Below are 22,347 nucleotides of genomic sequence, written 5' to 3' on the forward strand. Positions count from 1 at the left end.
GAAAAGTATAGGGTCATCAAATGAGATGAAAATTCTTAATGACACAGTGACCACAGCAGTGAAGTCAGGCACAGCAGAGTCAGAGTCTGAAGATGGCACAGGACCAGGCAGGGGCTCCCTCCATTGCACTTTTCGCTGTGCATTGAGGGTGACTCAAGGCATCTAACACATTCAGGGCACCTAGTACCTTCAGCTGCTCCTAAAATGGACCCCAAAGCACAACTGTAAGTTGTGTTGCCAACCTCGAGACAGGAGATTTTAATCCACCAGATGCTCCTCAGGAGAAAGATGGATAGTTACCTGCTAGAGGGCCACAACAGTGAATGTGAGATGGTGGGTTTTGTTTGTTTTAGTTTGTTATTGGAGGGCTTGTTGTTAATATGTCATTATTTACAGTGAAACAAGAATTTTCCACTTTCAGCTTTTATCTTTTCTTGCCATTTTTTACCCTCTAAGGAAAGAATCAGTGGGGCCTTGTTAACTTTTCCAAACGTAGAACAAATATTCCGTTCCTAGTGACCCTCATTTTAAATAACTCAGAGCAAAAAGTCCAGGCCAGTGTTTCATCTGGTCATTGGTCACATTCATCACTATCCTGTCTTCACGAAAGAGGTTGTTAGTCAGGGGACCCAGGAGGAAGGGAGCATGTTAAATAGGTACATCTTGTCACTGGATAACGTTTTGCTTGAGTAACGAAATGGACAGGCAGTTAAGGATGACTGTTAAGCAAATATGTATTCAGACCATCCAGAGAATTGAGAGGGAAACTCATTGCCATTGACTTGGAACCAACTCATGCTGACTCTAATGGGAGTTTTGAAGAGACTATAAATTGCACAAGAAGAGATTGCCTGTCTTTCTCCTGGGGTGTGATTAGTGGATTTGAACTGTCAGAGAGGTGCTGTCTTTGGGTTAGCAGCACTGCTCTCTGTAGACTAGACCACCAGAACTGCCTCCAGAGGAGAGAGACTCCTTAGGTAGTGCCCTAGGGTGGGGGGTAGGGGGTGGTTCCCAGGATAAATTGCAGCAGGTGGAGGAGGTGTGGCATGTTGTAGAACTTGGGGTTGGGGGGGTTAGAACTGAAGGGTTGGAGAAAAAGAAGGTAGACACATGGCCCAGGCCTAAGAAATAAGGAGAATCGGAGTCAGCTCCTGGCTGCCGTAGATAGGGTTGGTCAGTAGAGACTGGCCTGGGGAGGGGAGGGGGCAGAGACCCAGTAATGCTCTTGACTTTAAGAGCTTCCTGGCAAGGGTTGAAGCTACAGAGTGCTTACAGTCTGGCGGTAGAAAGAACGACATCCCCAGGAAGGGCAGGAGGAAAAACCAGACTTTTCACCCCAGGCAGACACCAGTCCAGAGGGACAAACTTTATAATGTCAGATGTGGCGTAAACAAGGCCTGCCTTACCTTGGCATCCCTCAGAAGTGGCTCTCATTTGGGGTGACAGTAATGTACCTTGTTAGGTATAGGGATCACAAGGAAATATTGCATGTCATTGGATTGATTCTAACTCACTGACCCTCTGTGACTCGATGAGACTGAGGATGGTACAGGACTTTGCAGTGCTTGGTTCTTTAGTTCATGGGTCACTGTGAATTGGAGCCAATACTGTGGTCAGGCTAAACTCAGGACAGCGTAGTATAATGGCCTTATGGGTTTCATAAACTGTAATCTTCACAAGACCAGATTTCTTGGAGCAGAAGATGAGTTTGAACCACCTACCTTGTAGGTTACAGTTGAGTTCTGCAAGACAGTGCTCCCGAGCCTTAGTGATAGATTTCTATCACTAAGTGGTAGATAAAAAGATTGAAAGAATCACTGGTGGATTGACATTTGAATCTGATTTTGTGATAGTTAAACGTGTATCAAGTTCCCTGCTCAGAGGGTTTCATTTCAAAGGTGGATCTAACATAAATCAAGTTGGGTTTTGTTTGTTTTCATTTTCATTAGTATTGCCTTTTATTATCACTGTCATAATCTTGATTTTTATATGTCTGTGGGAGTTGGGATCAGAATGTTAACAGTAAATTACACACTGCAACATTATATGGAGTATATATTGCAAAGAAAAGAGGTACCCCCCCCCCAAAAAAAGCAAACTGTAAAACCACAGTTTTGGGGGGGAGGGATTGTGTAACAATGAAGGGGTTTTACTTTTCAAGGAGAAGAGTGAATTGGGGGACCAGGGAGAAAAGGGCAACAGTGAATGACTAGAAACCCTAAGTCGCTGTAAGCTTTCATTTAAATTAATAAAAAATACACTACAGTTTTGGGTGGTGTAACTTAACTGTGTTACAAGTCAGAGAATGCCTGTAAAGTGGAAATGACTTACAAAGGAGCTGAGGCAAGATCCTCCAGTGGGAAGTTGATGCTAATGCCTGGCTTTGAGACAGTATCTAAACTGTGTGACAAGCTCTGCTGTTACTCAAAGTTCTGCCTGTGTATTATTGATCTAACTTAATAATTTTTTTACTCAATGTAATAAAGACTGTTTTGCAGTTATCCTTCTTCCTTGTTAAGATACAGTGTTACTGACTGTGGGTTGTTATAATCCAGGAGGAAAGGTGGTTGGTTTTGAGTCTGTTTAGTTGCAGAAGGTGTTAGTCAAAGGGCCAGCCACTCTTACTTTTCCATGAAATTTCCCCAAGAAAGGTTTCTTGCTCAAACAAGGTGATCAAAGGAAGCTCTCCCTCAGGGCTTCTAAATGATGCAATTTACTGGTGGGACATGGTGAAGCTTCACAAAAGTGGCTACGGTTTACACCATCCCAAATCTAACTGACCCAAAAAACTCCTTTTTATGTAATTCTGGGGCATTGGCAAACTTCTGTAAAGGTGCCATTGATGTGAGCATGTTTGGGGTCCTGTTCTAACTCCTACACACTCTACTGGTTGTGCCTCTTTGACTGTTTTGGGTCCCTTCTGATTTTTGTTGTTGATACAAGTAAGACTCAGCTCATAGCTGACCCTCCACCAGGTTTTTGTAGGTTGTAAATTGAATATGAGGAGATTGTCCATCTTTCTCCCATAGAGCAACTGGTGGATTCAAACCATATGCCTTTGAGTTGGCAACACAACTCCTTATTCTACGCCATCAGAGCTCCCAAGCTCATACTTTTAAGTCAAATGAACAAAATCCCCAGCTCCGGACTGGCTACCATCCAGTCCTTTCCAATTTATAGTGGCCCTGTAGGAGAGGATAGAATTAAGTGTCCAACAGTTTCTGAAGCTGAAAATCTTTCTGGTAGCCGACTGCCCATCTTCCAACTATAGAACACCTGGTGAGTTCTGAAACCAAAAATAGGGACTTGTGTCTCCATTTTTGCACGCGCATGTGTGTGTGTGTGTGTGTGTGTGTGTGTAGAGAGAGAGAGAATGAATCTGATTGCTGTGGAAATTTGAAGTTATAGAAAGTTGGCAGGGGGAGGAAAATGTATCAATGAATGAAAGCTTATTTTTTCTGTAAACTTTCACTAAAATCACAGTTTCTTAAGAAGGGGGCAAAGTTAGAAAAGCTTGAAGTGGTGCCATGCATTTTGAAAATTCTTGCTAATTTGGAAGCATATTCTGTGGATGGTTTAAGCAGCAGATATGTGATTCTCCTAGTATAGTAGGTTACATGCTGGGCCACCAGCTACTCCATAAGAGAAAGATAAGACAGTTTGGTTAAGACTTATTACCTCAGAAATCCAGAAGGGGCATCACAAGTCAGAACTGACCCAACAGCAGTGGATTTCTCTCTAAAAATTATTCATCTTGAGATAAACCCATTGTGTAATCATTGGTACAAGGGTTCTGATATTAGAGTAGAATATAACTATACTGATGAGTGTGGGAAGGATTTGAGGAAAGACTGAAGAATACAATCAGGTGTCAAGATGTGGGCATCCAAAAAAAAAAAAAAGATGTGGGCATCCATGAAGGTGTTCCTACAACCACCACAGGCTCATATGCACACCACCTTGAGCTAGTACCTAACAAGAATAGGATTGAACTGCTGCTGTCCTGGAAGGGCCTTGAACCCAGAGACTTGCACTCTCTTTGGCCAGAAAGAGACCTAAGGAGCAAGGCAGTCACGGAAGCCCACCTTGTACCCACATCTTCTAGAAGTTCTTCAACCACTTATTCATGTGCCCAGGGACCTGCTTTCAGGCCACCATCTCACAGAAGCACGCAAAGGCCTGGCACTCTTGTTCTCAGCAGGTGATCCCATTCCTACTCCTGCACTAAGTGGGGAGGGAGCCCACCTATAAGCTGCCTGTTCATGCACAGCTCATGGCTCAGCCTGTCACTGCTTCACAGCCAGGGGAACACTACACATGCACACACACCCCCCCCCCAACCATAGTACTAAGAGAGTCCCTGGGACAGAACACACTGCCATACCTGGCGGTGGGTCTTGAGGAGACCTCACCTCACTCAGATTTGGAGGGACTCATTCTGGACAAGAGAGGGTACCTCTAAAGGCATAGTTGAGAAATGAGAGGAACTTTTAAAAGATAATGGTTAGATGATGGAAAGACTGTCTTTTTGAACCACTACTTTGAGGGTGTTTTCTGCTTCTAAATTTCTCTTTTTGAACTCTGTGCCTCAAAGTTTAATTTCTTTCTTTTCAAAGTTTATCCTTAAGACTGGGGCACCAGGGCCACTGCCCTGAGCTTACTTTAAGTCAATGAAGAAGAAAGCTTGGTTGGACCACCCCTAAGGACCAGATAGTTTGATGGTGGTAAAAGTTGTTCCTGAGGAAATCTGTTCTGTTTCTAGGTGACTGTCTGCACTGCGTGAGTCCCCCTGACCATGTCTTCCTCTACATAACTAACAAGTCCAGTTAAGCAGTCAATTTGTCATCCTTTAGAACAGAGTTGAACTGCCCCATGGGTTTTCCAGGGCTGGATTCTGGAAGGAAACTGGCTGTTCCATCTTCCTCCCTCAGAGTGGCTGCTGGGTTCAAACCACTGATTTTTCTGCTTACTTAATCCATGGTATCACTTAGGGCTTCTGCACTTTAAACAGTTGGATTTTTTCACTGAGGCAGCCTTTGACTCTAAAGGCTCTGTTAAGAAGTGGCAAGCTTGAGCTGTTGAATGATATTCTGTCCTAAAGCATGTTCTTTTTCAATCCAGAAACTTTCTCTTTCACCTTAACCTACCTATCAAAACAGAACCACCTGTATGTGTTCTAATTTTGTAGTTAGAATAGCCAGCAAAGGAGCATGCAAAATAAGCTGCTGTGCTTTATGAGAGTACGGAAGAGGACTTGTACAGCCTTCAAATACTGGGTTTGGGCGTTTGATTATAACTTGAACGATAGCCTCCAGGAGCCACAGAAATCTGTCAAATAATTAGGGTTTACTTTGACAATTACGGACTATGAGAGCTTGACCCAATTCCTTTGGATTAAAATATTTTGTGTATTTGTCACCTGATGAAAAGTAGAGCCTTCCACCCATGACTCAGAGTTGAAAGAAATGTCAGAGCTTTTTATACCAGGAGGCAGGCAGAATGGAGTAAAGAAGGTGACCAGTTTATGCTTAGTGGACGCTGAGTCCAGACTCCTTGTTAGCAACTCTGTCATCTGGGCCACTGACTTTCTACTTGGGCTTTTAGGTGTCTTGGCTCTGAGATCGAAAGAGTGGGTACTGTGTAGTTTTCCATTTCTGCTCCTTTTCATCATTGTGGGCTGTTGGACCAGGAGGTGTGGAGTGTTCTTGTTGAACTGCTAACTGTTAAGGTGGTCATTGGTTTGGATCTTGTAGCCTCTTGGAAAAAGACAACAATCTCCTCCATAAAGATTTACCAGTGGGGAGAATCACCATGAGGCAGAATGATTTGATGGCATTGGATTTAGTTTTTTGTGTTTTTGGAGTTTTTCTAGACAGCCATGGTACCTGACTGTGTACCCTAGTGACATGCTAGTTAAGCTCTGGGCTTCTAATTGAAAGGATGTCATCTTTGTGGAAGCATATAACCAGGAACTGCTGTTCTCTCCTTGGAAACCCTATGAGGCACCTCTATTCAGTCACATGGGCTTGCTGTGAGTTTAAAATGACTGACATTAGCATGGTGATTGGCACATGGCGGATGCTCACTGAAAGCAGCTGTGTCTGTTGGACTATAGGGGACACTATATAGATGGTCAGTCTTTTAGTGAGTGTCACTTGGGTATCTCTGGGGGAAGTTCTGAGATAACCTGACGAGGTCTGACCCTAACCCAGGCCATGACTGCATCCTCTCCATCCTAGGTCCAGCACAGCTCCCAGTTGCCAAACTACACTGTACAAGTCACTCAGCCCATCTACAAGAATGAGCTGAGTGCCTTGGTAGCACAGTAGTTAAAATGCTTGGCTGCTAACATGAAGGATTGGAGTTACCACTCACCAGTGGCTGTACAGGAGAATAGACTGGTGGCTGGCCTTTGTGAAGGTGACAGCCGTGGAAACCCTGTGGAGCACAGTATTGCTCTGTGCTGCCTCATAGGATCTCTGTGCTTTGGAATTGACTCTATGGTACAAACAACACAGACAGTTGCTAGACTCCTTTTCCTCTGCAAGTTTGATGTTAAGCTCCTCTGTATTTGGGAGTTGAACTTCAATGAAATGGGGCTGTGCTTCTACAAGGGCTAGCGCTTGTTTCTAGACTAAGGCTTGGTTCAGCTTAGAGAAAAAGGGGAAGTAAGGACAGAGAAAAGATGAAAATAGTAATATTGTCTGAATATGGGAATATGGCTGTGTCTCCCCTGCCACCAAGGATACACAGTTGGGGGAGATGGCATGGGCTTCTGGTCCAGTTTGAGCTAGATTAAGAAGCTGCTTCCTCTATGGTTCAACTGTCGTTGACTGGACAAGAGTGAGTTCTCCTTGCTGAGGATGCAATATTGTAATTTTCTTTCCCTATAGATCCTATAATCAAACCCCAGATCCTTGGCTTGTTTTGATTCCAACTCTTAGCAGTCCTGTAAGATAAAGTGGAACTGCCTGGAATGTTTCTGTAGTCTTCACGGAAACCGACTGCTTCATCTTTCTCTCACAGAGTGGATTTGAGCTGCCAGTCTTTCTGTTAGCAACCAAGTGATTTTCCAGTCTCTGAGGAATTCTAAATGTGTGACAACTTTAAAAATAATAATTGTTATATGGCAGACATTTTCCCCCTAATTCATGGATGTCTTTACATTAAATTTCATGTACTTGTTTGTTAGCCTTTATTGACAGTATCAAAAAGCCATACAGTAGCGACTGGTTTCTATCATTTGGATGGCACATCTGTTGCTCTTTGTAGTGAGGAACACAGCCTGCCCAGGCTTGTATGTTGTGGGGGAGATTTCTAGGGGCATCATTTCAGTATTGGTAATTCATTATGTCTGTGTTTGTGTATGTATGTACTGTCAAATCAGATCTAACTGGTACAGGAGATTACCCCTCCTTGAGCAGAGCATCTGGTGGATTTGAACCGCCTACTCTGGGATTGCAGTGCAGCTTCTTGCCACTAGGCCACCAGAGCTCCCCTTAGAAGACATTTTTAAAAGCCTTCTTCACATTGCTCCCCACTGTATTGTTCATTCATTTAAAAAACATTTATGTCAGTTGTGGTATGGGCCCTGGGATATAGCAGGGACACATAGGTCCAGCAGCTGCCTTCGTTGGGCTGGTGGGGAGGACAGACCCTTAGCAGATCTCTGCATTGGTGTGATATGTGAGCGCTGATTGGAGTCCACAGCAGGGCCAGACCTTGGGGTTGGTGCACCATCACACTGAAAGCCTGCCTGGCTCTTGTGCTCTGAGCTTTGTCTCCCATTCCATCTGGTGCCTTCTCTTGTGATGTCTTTCAGAGCAGCTTGCAGTGTTAGCTGCACACTATCTAGTTTGTGCAGGGTCATGCAATGGTATAGACTAATTGTTTCCACATCTCTCTTATTTTCTTCACTTTTCTTTGCTCCAGGGAGGGAGAGACCCACAGTTGTACCTTTTAATGGAGGAACATATTCTTGGAAGTGAAACACATTTTGGAAAAGTCGGTTTTGTTTTATATTCAGTGACCTACTCATGTTTGTCTGGAGACTAATGTGCTCCTGATCCAGGCCATAGTCTTTTGCAGTTACCTACTATGCATCAGAGAGCTGGAAAATGAGTAGCGATGATAGAATTGATGCCTTTGAGCTGTGGTGCTGGAGAAGAATATTGACTATACCACGACTGCTAATAGAACAAACAGGTTTGTCCTAGAGAGTGTGAGACTAGGCTACTCCTTGGAGGCAAGTATTCTGAAGCTTCGTCTGACATACTTCGGACATGTTGCAAGGAGGGACCAGTCTTTGGAGAGGGATGTCATGCTTGGGAGGTTGGAGGGACAGTGCAAGAGAGGAAGACTCTCTATGAGATGGATTGATTCAGTGATTGGGGTAATGAGGGTAGGTGTGTCAGAGACAGTAAGATTGGCACAGGATAGAGCGGGTTCAGGGCTATGTACATAGGGTTACTATGAGTCGCAGGCTACTTGATAGCACATAACAACAACAATCTGTGTTTAGGGAGCTTTGATGGCCTAGTGGTAAGAAGTTGCACTACATTCCTAAAGGCATATGATTCGAATCCACCAGCTGCTCTGTGCTAAAAGGATAGGCATTTTCCTCTTGTGTGATTAACTGCTTCTGAAAACCTGCTGGAGGGTCAGCTATGGGTTGGTTCTGACTAAACTGCATGCAACAACTATTATTCGTGTTTAGGAAGCTGTAAGATCTTGCTCCTGAGAGGAAGAGAATGAGGGTGTGGCCTTAGCAGGGGCTGGGGGATTGCAGAGCCACTCCTTCCCATATGGCACTTAAATGCCACCTGGTGCCCACTGTGCCCTTTAACTCCATGTGATGGGAGGCATTGTCTGTCTCTGCCAAAGGGAATATGTAGCACAGAGGATGACCCAGCCAAGGCCCAGCAGGGTGAGTGGGAGGAACAGATGAGTGTCTGAAGAGCCCTGGAGAAGCGAAGCACAGAGAGCCTTAAGTGGCTAACCTGTGAGGGCAGGTCAGTCCTTTAGGGCTTATAAAACAGAACCTACCAAAATGTCAAGCCCCATTCTGTCCTGGGTCATCAGGAGAAGTGATTGTGATCAAGTCTTGATCTCTTCTTTTGAATAGTTAAGGCAGTCACATGGTATGACATTAAAGATGTACAAAAGAATATTTCATGGAAGCCTTCCCTTCTTCCTGTCTCCCGAGTCACTCTGTCCCTTCCCACAGGCAAACAGTGCTGGTAGCTCTTTCTAGAGAGAGTATGCACAGACAGGCAGAGACCGTCTTTTCTTACTCTCTATATAAGCTGTCCCACCAAAACTGCTGTCAAAAACACCAGTGTTGGCAAAGCGGAGGGCAGGTTGCCCTTCCCGGCGCGGCTTTGGCGGCTCAGTGCGCAGGCGCGGCCGGCGGGTTTCCCCGGGCTACAGCCGCCGCCGCCTGCTCGTCCGCCACCCTGCGCCATGGCGGGCTGCATGGCGCGGGCTCCGCCGGGCTCGGAAGCGCGCCTCAGTCTCGCCACCTTCCTGCTGGGAGCCTCGGTGATCGGTGATCGCGCTGCCGCTGCTCACGAGCGCCGGCCTGCAGGGCCGCACCGGGCTGGCGCTCTACGTGGCCGGGCTTAACGCGCTGCTCCTGCTGCTCTACCGGCCGCCGCGCTACCAGATAGCCATTCGAGCATGATTCCTTGGTTTTGTCTTTGGCTGCGGCTTGCTGCTAAGTTTTAGCCAGTCTTCTTGGCTGGTACATGTGCTCCCTGTCGTTATTCCACTATTCCGAATACCTAGTGACAGCGGTCAACAGTCCCAAAAGTCTGTCCTTGGACTCCTTTCTCCTGAACCACAGTCTGGAGTACACTGTAGCAGCCCTTTCTTCTTGGATCGAGTTCACACTTGAAAATATCTTCTGGCCAGAGCTGAAGCAGATCACCTGGCTGAGCACCACCGGGCTGCTGATGGTGGTTTTGGGGGAGTGCCTGAGGAAAGTGGCCATGTTTACAGCGGGCTCCAACTTCAGCCACGTAGTGCAGAATGAGAAGTCGGACACCCACACTCTGGTGACAAGTGGGGTGTATGCCTGGTTCCGGCACCCTTCTTACGTTGGCTGGTTCTACTGGAGTATTGGGACTCAGGTGATGCTCTGTAACCCGATCTGCGGGGTGGCCTACGCCTTGACTGTCTGGAGGTTTTTCCGAGACCGAACCGAAGAGGAAGAGATCTCCCTGATCCACTTTTTCGGAGACGAGTATCTGGAGTACAAGAAGAGGGTACCCACGGGCCTGCCTTTCATCAAAGGTGTCAAGGTGGAGCTCTGACGGGCCCAGGCTGGTCCCCCTCCAGGAACTTCCTTAATCATTTTGTATGTTACCAGTTACTCTTCTGCACTGTCATGCAAGACCAAATGGTCAGAAGGCCTTAGGACCAGAGGACCCACGAAGCAATTCGCTTTGATACGCTGGGTCGAGGTCACACAGATAAACGAGAAGCCAGTGAGGTGCAGACAACAGCAATACAGCGGCCCTTCACTGCCCCCAGGCGGATGTGTCCACACGAGGACAGAGACTTCCAGGGAGAGATGAGCCACTGCTCTCAGCCAGGCTTCTGCGGCAGAAAGCGGGCACCCAGCTTATTAGCATCAGAGATGCGTTCAGCCCCTTTCATTTAACAGGAAATCCCAACACAGCACAGCTTTAAACCTCTTGATTTCCACCCTCAAATGCATGAGCACCTATACACTTCTCAAGAGATTTCCTTCTAAGACGCTTTGGCTAGGCCCATATTTAACTGTATTTACATATCTATTTTTTTCTAAGAATGCCACTTCCAAGGAGGCCCCTTTCAGGTTCACAGCGACTAGTTTCACTTGTCAGCAAGTATGCATAGACACCTCCAGATGCCCTGGCCCAGGGTGGTTTTGGGTCACACGTTAGTGGCATCTACCACAGTGGGGGGGGGTCCCCCATCCCCTTGGGCTCTTCCAGGATCTTCTGCTCTTCTCCAAGGGGGACTGGTTATCAGCGACAGGTGTGTCGAAGATGTGTCCTTTATCTTCAGCCAACAAGGGCTTAGAGTGCCAGCTAGGCACAGGGTGTCTTGAAAAATTGAGAAATACTGCTCTGTTTGGGATTTTCTTATTTTGACCATCACTTAGGAAATTGTGATTCGCTTTAAATCTCTTTAACTGTGTTATCCCATATCTGGTTCTCAACATCCCGTGGTTCCTAATGCCTTTTCAACCGGTCCTTTTCCCTAGGGGTTTGAGTGAGTACAAGTAACGTTCAAGCACACCAACTCGTGAAAAGAAAAGAATCTTAAGCAAGAAACCCCGCTTCAGTCAGTATTCTCCCCCCTCCCCCAAGTTTGGAGAGAGAGTAGTTGGCTTTATGAGTCAGACATTATTAAGCTTTAAGAGGTGAAAAACTTGTTTGGTTCTGGAGTGGGTTCGGAACCAGGTCTCGGTGTGAAACCTTCCCGTTTAGTTTTGCAGTGGCACCGATGAAGTCTGAATGTGAAGGCGGCGCGGCCCCCACGTCACGCCACGAGGCCAGCGAGGAGCCACTTTACCTTTCTGTGCCTAGATTTCCCCATCTGTAAAATGGGGTCAATACCACCTACCTCACAGGGGTGTTGTGAGGATCTTAGAAGAACAATGTCAAAACGTTTTTCATACTTAGAAGAGACAAATTGTGTAGGCGTAATCTATACCATATAAAAGGACATGGAAACTACATACAGAGACATTCAGTTGACTGTACCAGACACCTAAAATGTATGTGCAAAAGAATTCTACCAACTCAGAATAGAATAATTCTTATTCCTAAAAAAAAAAAAACACACCAGTGTTGATAAGTAGGCATCAATTGAAGAATATTTTATGAAGAAATGTTTGGGTGCAGCACTTAGTTAAATACACAAGTACCTCAAAAAATACTGCAGGTGCCCTTCTGGATTACTGCAATAAAGTCAATGTTGAAATAAAATAAGTCAGTTTTTTTTATTTCCTAGCAGATAGTGTTGCTGTGGGTATAACTGCTGTCACTGACTTTTTTTAAAGAGCGAGGATGCCTTAATATTTTCAGCTCAAATGTTAGTGGAAGATGTACAATGGATAAAGAAGACTGAAGAAGACATGATAGCTTTGAGTTGTGGTGTTGGTGAAGAGTGCAGAATATCCCATGGAATATCTTGGAAAAGTGCACCAACATGTCTTCATAAAGACAATGATAATGAGATTTTTGTTTCACATACTTTGGACATGTTGCCTGAAGGGATATCATGCTTGGAAAGATAGTCAGCAAAGGAGAGGAAGATCCCTCCCAATAAGATGAACTGATGCAGTGACTGTAACAGTGGGCTGGAGCATGAAGGCAGTCTTGAGGATGGTGCAGGATACTTACTACAAGGTTTAGATCTTTTGTTCATAGGGTTTCTATGAGTTACTGTAGACTTGATGGCTCTAAAAACCCATTGGAGGGTCAGCTATGATTTGGTTCTGACTTGATGATACACAAAAATACACGAAACTCTTGGTGGTGTAATGTGTTAAGTGTTGGGGAGAAGTGTGAAGTTTGAACCCTTTAGAGAAAGATGTGGGAGCTGTTTGCTTTAAGATTTACAACCTTGGGGACCCAGTGAGGCAGTTCTCTGTCTTGTGAGTCAGAGTGGACTTGGGGACTGTAGGTTTCGTAGGAATGAGTAGTCTCCTACATGGAATAACATCGTTTGATACATTGAGAATCACTGAGATGTGACACAGAAATGCTAGGTGAGTCACTGGGAAAAATGGTGATGTCCTTGTTTGACACAGGGTTATTATAAACCTTAAGTATGTAAAAACAAAAATGCAGAGTATCTGAAGTGCATATAGGGATATGTTCCTTTAACACACAACGACTTTCGTTAATTTCCACTGCACAGAGTCTACGTTCCCAGCTGTTCATCAGAGGGTTCAAACCCACCAGTGCCTCTGTGAGAGAAAAGCCTGGCAATCAGTTCCTTTAAAGATGACAGTGTAGGAAATCCCAAAGGCATTCTCTTACCATGTGGCATTAGTGTAGATGCTGAAAGCTGTTGGGACTGCACCTAACAATATCAGCAGGAAGAGTGCATTTATAAACTGATTTTATGTCATCCTAAAGATTATCAGGGGTTTTGTTGTTTCTCCTCATCAGAATGTGTGTGGTGTACCAAGTTCACCACAGAGTTTATTTAGGTTTCCAACTTCTGGAGAAGATGCTTAAGACTTGTGGGTTTTATTGTCTTATCAGTTAATATGGATTAGCACAGTGACTGCAGCAAGGCCTTAAGCACAGCAAAGATTGTAAGGATGGTGCAGAATTTCCTTTCTGTTTTGTAAAGGGTTAGTACAAGTGGACTTGACAGCACCTGATAGCAACATACTAATTCACATACAGTTATCTTAGTAATCTGCTTTTACACCAAGCAGATCAAGTCTTTGTGTTTGGTAAGACTGCTCAGAATATTCATGTTAACACCAGATCTTTTCATTAATTTTGGTGGTTCTCTGCCATGAACTCAGAACCAACCCATAGCTGACCCTCCAGTGAGTGGGTTTTCAGAAGCAGTTAGAAGAGATTGCCCTTCTCCCATGGAGAGACTGGTGGATTTGAACCATGTGCTTTTGGGTTGGCAGCAGAGCTCCTTATCACTAGGCCACCAGTAGTGGCTGTGTGCCATCAAGTCAGAACCTGTCTATAACCCATAGCTGGCCTTTCCAGCAAATTTTCAGAGGCAGTAAATTTGCACTGGAGGAGATTGCCCATCCTTCTATAGTGACACAGCTGGTAGAGTTGAACCACACGCATGCCTTTGGAATTGCAGCTCAGTTTCTTACCACTAGGCCACCATGTTTTTGTTATGTGCTGTTAGTTGCCTGCAACTCATAGTGACCCGATGTACAACAGCCCTAATAGATCCTACTTTATCCTTTGTCATTTTTACCTATCCCCATTATCCCAGTCACTGAATCCATCTTTCTCATCAGGGATCTTCCTCTTTTGTGCTGTCCCTCTACCCTCAAGCATGATGTCCCTCTCCAGGCATGAAGCTTCAGAATACTTGCCTCCAAAGAGCAGCCTGGTTTTGGCCTCTCCAAGATGAACTTGTTTGTTCTCCGAGCAGTCCATATGTTTAATACTCTTCTGCAGTGCCACAGCTCAGAGGCATCAATTATTCTTCTGTCATCCCTAGTTATTGTCCAGCTTGCCTGATGCATAACAAGTAATTGCAAAGACTATGGCCTGGATCAGGTGCACCTGAGTCTCCAGACATCATTACTCTTCAGTACTTTGGAGAGGTCTTTGACAGCAGACTTTCCCATGCAGTTCATGGCTACTGGTATCAAGAGTGTTGATTGTAGAGCTAAGCAAACTGAAGCTGTTAACAGTCTCAATCTCTTCACCATCTTGTCATGCGTGATGCTGCCAATTGGCTCAGTAGTGATAATTTTTGTGTGGTTTTTTTGTTATTTTTTTTATGTTGAGCTTCAATCCATATTTAAAGGTACAGTCTTTGACCTTTTGCAGAAAGCCCTTCGGGTCCTCTTCGGTTTCAGCAAGCAGGGTTGTGTTAACTGCATAACACAGATTGTTGAGTCTTCCTCCAATCCTGATACCACATTTCTTCTAGAACCCAGCCTCCCAGATAAATGGTTCTGCTTATAGATTGAAAAGGTATAGAGATAGGACACATCCCTGGTGTACATCCTTCTCAGTTTTAAATTGTGCACTGTTTCCTTGTTCTGATGACTGCCTCCTGGTCCAAGTATAGGTTTTGCATAAGTGTGATCAAGTGTTCTGAGATTCCCATTCTTCTCAGAGTTAGCCACTGTTTGTTGTGATCCACACAGTCAGATGCCTTTGCATAGTTAATGAAACACAGATAGACATTCCTCTGGTACTCTTTGCTTTTAGCCAAGATCCATCTAACATTAGGTACCACGGCCTCTTCTAAACCCACCCAGCATTTCTGGTAGTTCTCTGTTAAAATGCTGTTCCAGTTGTTTTTAGATCATTTGCAGAAGAATCTTGCTTGTATGTGATACTGATATTGTTTGATAATTTCTATACTCTGTCAGGTCACCTTTCTTTGGAGTAGGAACAAATATAGATTTTTTTTCCAGTCAGTTGGCCAGAAAGTTGTCCTTCAAATTTCTTGGCACAACCTGATGAGTGCATCCAGGGCAGCATCTGTTGATATATGTCAATTGATAACACCATCAGTTTTTGGAGCCATGATTTTTGTCAGTTTTTTTCAGAGCAGCTTGAACTTCTTCTTTCCCCACAGGTTCTTGTTCCTATGTTGTTTCATGAAATTCTTGTGTCCAATTCCTTTTGGTACAATGACTGTATACTCATTTTCTTTTCATACTTCCTGGATCATTAAATACTATGCACAAAGCATCCTTAAGTATTGCAATTTGAGGCCTGAATTTGTTCTTCTGTTCCTTCAGCTTAACTATTGAGTGAGTTTGGACCCTTTGCTTTTGTGACTTCAACTCTTTGCACATTTCATTATAATACTTTATCTTCCTGCGCTGCTCTTTGATCTTATGTTCAGCTCCTTAATATCTTGATTTCTTCCCTTTGCTTTGGCTTCTCGGCATTCTGTTGTTAGTTCCTTCTAACATCTATCCTGGTTTTTTCTTCCTCTTCTTTGTAATGACCCCTTGCATTCTTCCTGGATGATATTCTTTATATCCTCCCACAGCTCATCTGGTCTTCGCTCATTAGTGTTCAAGACCTTAGATCTGTTCCTGAGATGGTTTTGAAATTCAGGTTTAATTATAATGGGTGACTAGAATGCGAAAATTGGGAACAGAGAAGAAGGATCAGTAGTTGGAAAACAAGGACTTGGTGACAGAAATGAAGCTGGAACTAGAATGATAGATTTTTGCACATTCAGTGATTTCTTCATTGTAAATGTTATAGAAGAAATCTAAATACAGGCTATCCACGTGGATTTCACCTGATGGTATGCATAGGAATCAGATCTGTTATATCTGTGGAAAGAATCTCTGGAGAAGCTCAATATGAGCTGTGAATCCTAGGCCAGGTCTGATTGTGGAACAGGCCTGCAACTACTCATATGGAAGTTCAAGTTGAAGCTAAGGAAAATTAAATCCACGGCAACCAAAAATTGATCTGAGTCTATCCCACCTGAATTTCAAAACCATCTCAGGCTACCATAGCTCCCTTTAATATTGGTGGCTCATCTAAAGATTAGGGAGCTCTGTTGGGCTAGTGGTAAAGAGCTTTGTTGCCAACCCTAAGGCACATGCTTCGAATCCACCAGCCTCTCCATGGGAGAAAGATGGGCATTCTCCTCCTTTCTGATTTACTGCCTCTAAAAACCCACTAAAGAGCCAGATATAAGTTAGTTCTGACTCTACAGTACATAACAACAGCAGTCTAAAAATTATGGTGCTCTATTGGCCTGATGGTAAGGAGTTGTGCTGACAACCCAAAGGTAGGGAGTTGCTCCGGGAGAGAAAGATGACAAACTCCTCCCATGTGATTTTAGGTCAGCTAGGAGTTGGTTCTGACTCAGTGAATGAATGAATGAATGACTTTAGAGATTTGCTAATTACTGAAATTGACCCAAAAGTTCTCTGAAGGAAAAAGGTTAAAATGGATTCATTTCTCTGACTGTACTGCTACTTTGGGTACAAACTTTCAGTTGTAGAGGGAGCTCAGCAGTCAAAGGTGATACCTTTGGTGGTTCAGATCCACTAGCTGCCCCACAGGAGAAAGATGGACAGTCTCCTCCCAAGTGATTTAGAGTCTTGGAAACCCAGTGGAGTGGTCAGCTTTGGGGCTCTTCCAGCTCCATGGTCATGAGTTTATAAGTTACATTCTTTCTTTTTTCCCTTCAACTTTTTTTATTGTTGTTTGGATGAATGTTGACAACATATTGGTTTTCCATGAAATAATTCATACACATTCTGTTTCGTGGTGTTGATTGAAGTCCTCTCAGTGTAGCAGCACTCTGCACACTTGCTCTCTGTTGTTCCCGTTTTCACTTGTCTTTCATTCTACCCAGCCTGCCTATTGAGCTTTATTCCTAGGAAGTTGCTGCCTATTTGATCTTGCATGATTGTCCTTGGGAGTACATTTCTCTCCCTAAAATAATCTCCCTAAAATAAAAAGTCCATATCTGATTTCTTCTCATACTGTAAACACATTGGGGAATTGGCACAGCTGGTCCTGTACAGATATTATCACCTGGTACTGAAGCTAATCACCCCGGTCTGGATGGTGGGGTAGATGGGCAGTTTACTTGTTAAGAAAATGACTTTTCTTCAGTTGCCTCAATAGTCCACTCAGTGGTTGAACACTCAGGACAGGGCAAAAGCTGTCGAGTGATGAGCACTGAGTAGAATTATGGTCTAAGTAGATTGTTGTTAATTGCCTTTGAGTCGAGCATGACTCATAGAGACCCTATAAACAAAAGGCCTGAAGCCCCTCTATAAACTATCAATATTTATCAAAGTTCATAGAGTTTCCAGAGGCATGTTGTTTAGGAAGTGGATGCCACTTGTGCTTCCAACGTCTCAAGTAGGTACTGGTGTCCATTATCCTGGCTTCTTACACTCCCTGCCTCTTACTCCTTTGTTGAGGCAACGCCCTGTACTTGCTGTTGCACACCTGATAGCATCGTGTCCTCATGATCTCTGTGCAGTTGCTTGAGATGCTGTTTGGAGGTAGTTGTGGTTTGGTGGTAGTGTGCTTGCTTTCTGAGCAGGAGACTGGTTCAGTTCCCAGCTGAACACCTTGGGCACAGTTCCCACTCCCTTTCCTGTCAGTTAGACCTTTTTATTGTGAGGATGATAAACAGATTTCAGCAGCATTTCAGACTCAATGGGCTATGAAGAAAGGCCTAGCAATACTCTTAAAAAAATAGCCAGTATAAACCTTGTGGATCGTGACAGCCTGTTCACACTGGTCACAGGGAATGGTGCAGAACTGGCAGCTTTGAGGTGAGTTGTGCACAGGGTGGTGCCAGTTCCCAGGCAGCCAGTGACAGGATCCCATTCAGTGAGATGTCTTGCTTGTGTCATTGCTCCCGCTGAAGGGTGCATAGTGATCCACCTTGCCCTCCCAGACAGTGCTTTAGTTGCTTTGTGCAGCACATGTATGCACAGATGAGGTCGTAGACCAGCTTCAGAGAAACAGAATCAATGGTTCTAAGGCAGGTATGCGTGGAACTCTGGCTACTTCATCACATCGTCTGAGCACTGGTGGCTTTTGAAACTTTACAAGCAACATAAATTACCAGGTATTTTGCATGTGTTGCTTATTGTCTGGTTGGTGAATACTTACACTGCCATTTGCTTGTTACCTGCAGCACTTTGTTCCTATCCATAGCTCTGGCTTGTCTCTGAACGCTGTGCTGACCCAGTGTTTGGCTCTCACTTTGCATAAGTTTATGTGGATTCTGCTGGTCTTTATCTCTGTCCAGAGTATAGACTTTTCCCAGCCCCTGACTTGGTGTTGCTGCGTGCTGACTGTAGCTCTGCTCTCTGGGGCCAAAGAACCTGATCCCTGTGTCCACTTGCCTGGCTATAGAGGATATATGGTCACGCAGGCTGAAGTGTTGGGCTTCCAGGATCAGGGCTCACTTCTCTACACCCCAGAGTTCCTTCTCCCAGGACTCCCACACTCCAGGTGGGCAGGCTGTTGGCAGCAGTGCCTCACAGGAGTCTCCATGCCCTTGAGCTTTGGTGGTGGAGAAAGATAACTCGCCTTTCTGCTTTTCCTGCTCCACACAGTCTGGTGACAGTTTAGGAGTTGCTACGTCATTTACCAGGGGCTTTTGTGGTGGCTCAGTGTAATGTGTTGATGAAAAGGAAAATGCAGTGAAAAGGTTGACAGTTCAAATCCACTAGTTTCTCAGTGGGAGAAAGACGGTGCTATCTACCCATAAAGATTTAGAGACTTGACAACCCAATTGAGGGTCAAAATCAACTTGACTTGGGTGGGTTTTGGTGATTTACAGGAACCTTGGTGATGCAGTGATTAAAGCAGCTGGCTGCTGATCAAAATGGGGTCAGTTCATCCCCACCACATTCTCTGCAATCTTCAGGAAAAAGATGTAGCCATCTGCTTCTGTAACATTTACAGCTGACAAAAGTCCTCCAGGATCACTGAATGGCATTGACTTGGAGGCAGTGTGTTTAGGCGAGTTACAGTTTGTCTGGTGGTGGTGAGCTGCTCACAGACCAGCCATGCTTTTGAAACTTAAGCTGTTCGTAGCACACTCTTGAACTTGCAGGTGCCTAGAATGAACCAGAAGCTGTCTGTATGCAATAGGCCCCATGAAAAAAAAAAAACTTAAAGTCAGGCCTGCTTGGGGCAGGCCTGACTTTAAGGGAAGGTAACAAATGTTCGGGGAGGCAAGATCTCTTGGTGAGTGATGGCAATAAAGCCAGCAAGTGTACTTGGGATTTAAAAAAGTAAAACGCCGAAACAACTATGAGATATCATCTCACCCTAGTAAGAATAGCAAAATTTAACAGAACAGCAAGCAGCAAATGCTGGCAAGGTTGTGGAGAAACTGGAACTCCTATTCATTGTTGGTAGGAGTGGAAAATGGTGCAACCACTGTGGAAGGTGGCATAGTGCTTTCTCAAAAAGTTGCAAATAGAGATACCATTTGACCCAGCAATTCCACTACTTGGAATATACACCAAAGAGACCATAACTGACATCCAAGCAGATATATGCACACCCATGTTTTATCACAGCTTTGTTCACAGTAGCGAAGAGTTGGAAACAACCCAAGTGCCCATCAACAAACAATGGATAGAGAAGCTGAGGTATATTCACACAGTGGAGTACTATGCTGCATTGAAAAACAAGGAACTCATGCAGTATTATTCAAAATGGGTGACCCTGGAGGGCATTATGCTGAGTGAAGTATCTCTGTCACAAAAGGACAAATACTGCATAATGCCACTGTTGTAAAACAAGACTGACATCAGAGTTGGGGGGAGACTGAGAAAGATGGGATAAATAATGAATACTGCATTGAAACAGATGAGAAAGAGAAATGTTTAAAGGGATATCTGATTAGGTATTGTCATGACAGGAGTCCAGAACAAAGGCTGCATAGTGGAGTAGACTTGGGGGGAGGGATTGTATAACAGTGAAAGAATTTTACTTTTCAAAGAGCGAACTGAGGGGAGGGGTGGACAGGGAGAAGAGTGCAATAATGAATGAATGAATGAATGGAAATCCTAAGTCTCTGTAAACTTTACTAAAATTAATAATAATAACAAAAACAGAAATAACAACGGAAATGGAAAATGCTAAAACTTGAGTGGTAAATTATTGCATAAAGTGGATTTTTTTTCACATAGAATCAAATCTTGGAAAACTGAACATTTTTTGTTGTTGTTACGTGCTATCGAGTCGCCTGCGACTCATAGCAACCCTATGTACAGCAGCCCTAAACTCTACCCTATCCTGTGCCAATCTCACCATCTCCGACACACCTGCCCCCATTACCCCAGTCACTGAATCAATCCATCTCATCGAGGGTCTTCCTCTCCTGTGGTGTCCCTCCACCCTCCCAAGCATGACGTCCCTCTCCAAGGACAGATCCCGCCTTGCATGTGAGACGAAGCTTCAGAATCCTTGCCTCCAAGGAGACATTTAATTCATGTTAATTGTCCAGGAGAGGTGGGGGTTTTATTATAGATAAATACTATATATATATATATTTCAACAAGAAGTGTATAAATTTTTAAAACCAGATAACTCTAGGCTGTTGTACATGAGGAAGTATTTGCCTCATTAGTGTCAGACTGTTAACACTTAAATGTGTATTTTAAAAAGATTGATCAGATTCGTGTGTCATTTCGTGTAATTATCTTTGCTGAAAGCAAAGAAGCGGATACTCCAGCATCCACTTGTTTTCCTTGACAAGAAACACTTCCCAGATCAGTTAGAGATCAGGAAAGCGACTAGGATCTTCCTTGTAGTCATCAGGAATAGTGACGATGGAGCCATCAAATTCATTGTACCAAAACTCTCGAAAAGTCACAATGACTGTGATCGTGGGAAACACAGGTATATCAAGTTTTATAGGAAAGCCTGGAGGAAGCTTCATCTGAACAAATTCTCTAAGCTTGTTGAAGTGCTTGAAGGGAGCTATTACTTCCAAAACATTCAATACTGATTCAGTTCCTGAGGGAAATTTCTTGGCTCATGGCTATTGTGGCTTTGAACGTTTTTCTTACTTTCTTTGCAAACTAGTTCTCTGCCCAGATAAGGAGCTTTTTCATTCTCAGCAGATATATATATTCTTCCCATGTAATAGTGTTTTGAGGAGGAGGGGTAAGGGACCGTCTTCGAATGGGCTCAAAATTCTGCTCCATTATGTTTCCACCTTTATTCAAATTCTCCATAATGGCCTTATTTCAAAGAATATCTTCTTCACTGAGATGTTCTCTTCTTTTCCTTGAATCTAAAACAAGTACATTCACCAAGTCTGCTAAAAAGTTTCCTGCTCTTTCTGTTTTGTCTTCCTGAAAAAGCCACCCTGTTTGGGCACAGGTGAAAGAAATTTATTTGATAAAGTTGCAGAATAAATATCACTGCTCATCAAAATGTCAACTTCTTCTTCTGTTTCCATCTCTGATTCCTCATGGTATATTCACTGATAAACTTTTTGTTCATTGTCTAATACTACAAAAGATTCGGAGGGTGCCACATCCCCATTGAAAATGAAACTTAAACATCCTTGTTGCCACTTCATGTCATTAAGTTGTATGAGAGTTGTGTCATGCCTGATACTGACACCTTGTTTATTTTACATGCATCAGAAGGCAGAATTTGGGAAAGTAAAGACACCCAACTTTGAAAATCGCAGTAAAGATCACCTAGCTCTTTCAGGGCTTTTAATAATTTAGGTCGTTTTTCTTCAAACTTTCCCTGGACTGCTGCTTAAGCTTGCTTAAAAGTGCTGTAATCATTTGTCTTATCTCCATAGCTGATGGCTTCTGCCAGAGGACTCCATCCCTGAGCATTTTTCACTTTTACAGGAGCATTGTGAGCCAATAGTAAATGGGCACATTCTTTATTTCCTAACATCACAGAAAGATATAAAGTGTTCCCATGGTTATCTTTCTGCCTGATATTTTGAATGCGAATAAGAGAGGACAGTCTCCTCACATCTCCCTTGAAGATGCACACTCTTATACTGGGTAATGTGCGGGACAACTACCTCCATCTATGATGACAGCAGTGGGACTAGTGCCCGCTAGAGCAGTTGATGAATGGGGGGATAGAGAGGAATTGTGCAGTGGCAATGCCGTGGCACCTGGGG

General features: G+C 44.0%; 1 protein-coding gene and 1 pseudogene across 1 annotated transcript in view; both read left to right on the forward strand.

Annotated features, from left to right (window-relative positions):
* CREBBP (CREB binding protein) overlaps positions 1–22,347 on the forward strand; it is a 164,566-nt gene that overhangs the window by 1,877 nt on the left and 140,342 nt on the right. The window lies entirely within an intron of this gene.
* Positions 9,463–10,313, forward strand: LOC102870332 (annotated as a pseudogene).

Source organism: Elephantulus edwardii, unplaced genomic scaffold (assembly GCF_000299155.1).
Source record: "Elephantulus edwardii isolate Elephantulus edwardi_28Jun2011 unplaced genomic scaffold, EleEdw1.0 scaffold00209, whole genome shotgun sequence".
In the NCBI taxonomy this organism is placed as follows: Eukaryota; Metazoa; Chordata; class Mammalia; order Macroscelidea; family Macroscelididae; genus Elephantulus; species Elephantulus edwardii.